Consider the following 1,175-nt stretch of genomic DNA (forward strand, 5'->3'; position numbering starts at 1 on the left):
GGAGGAAAAGCAAGGGCAACATTGGACCCCTGCTAAACCAGAAGGGACATCTGACAACTGACGCCCAGGAAAAAGCCAATGTATTAACTGGGTACTTTGTGTCGGTCTGTCATCAGTGCCACAGGACGCCCATGACCAGTATGGGACAGGGAGGTCTGGGTGAGGATGATCCCCTACCCTCCATCAATGCTGACCTTGTAAAGGAACACCTTGAGAGGCTGGATACCTTCAAGTCAGCTGGCCCTGACAATCTAGACCGCTGGGTAGTCAAGGAGCTGGCGAGCATCATAGCCTAGCCCCTGGCACAGATCTTTGAGAACTCCTGGCACTCTGGTGTAGTGCCCGAAGACTGGAAGAAGGCCAATGCGGTGCCTATCTTCAAGAAAGGGAGGAAAGTGGATCTGTCAAACTACAGGCCCATCAACCTGACCTCTATCCTGGGGAAGGTCTTAGAAAAGCTTATTAAAAGGGCCATCCTTAATGGACTGGCTGATGCCAACATCCTGAGGGATAGCTAGCACGGGTTTGTTGCAGGTAGGCCTTGCTTGACCAATCTCATTTCCTTTTATGACAAGGTGACCTATCACCTGGACAAGGAAGAAGATACTGATGTCATATATCTTGACTTCAAAAAAGCCTTTGTTCTGGTATCCCATGATCACCTCTTGGCAAAACTGGCCAATTGTGGCCTTCAGTCCACCATGATCTGCTGGCTGTTAAACTGGCTCCATGGTCGGACCCAGAGGTTGGTAATTGACGGAAGCCAATTGTCATGGTGCCCTGTGACAAGTAGGGTCTCCCAAGGCTCTGTCCTTGGACCCATATTGTTCAACATCTTCATCAATGATGTGGACATTGGAGTCAGAAGCGGACTGGCCAAGTTCTCTGATGACACCAAACTCTGGGGCAAAGCATCCACACCTGAAGACAGGAGAGTGATCCAGGCTGACCTGGACAGGCTCAACAAATGGGCAGACAAGAACTTGATGGTGTTTAACACCGGAAAATGCAAGTTTCCCCACATTGGGAGGAAAAACCTGCAGCATCCTTCTAGGCTCGGCAGTGCTACGCTGGCTAGCACTATGAAAGAAAGAGACTTGGGGGGTCATCATTGACCACAAGATGAACATGAGCCTGCAATGCAATGCTACGGCTAGTAAAGCGACCAAAATGCT

The sequence above is a fragment of the Crocodylus porosus genome, unplaced genomic scaffold (genome assembly GCF_001723895.1).
Source record: "Crocodylus porosus isolate Cpor-Errol unplaced genomic scaffold, CroPor_comp1, whole genome shotgun sequence".
NCBI classification, from domain to species: Eukaryota; Metazoa; Chordata; order Crocodylia; family Crocodylidae; genus Crocodylus; species Crocodylus porosus.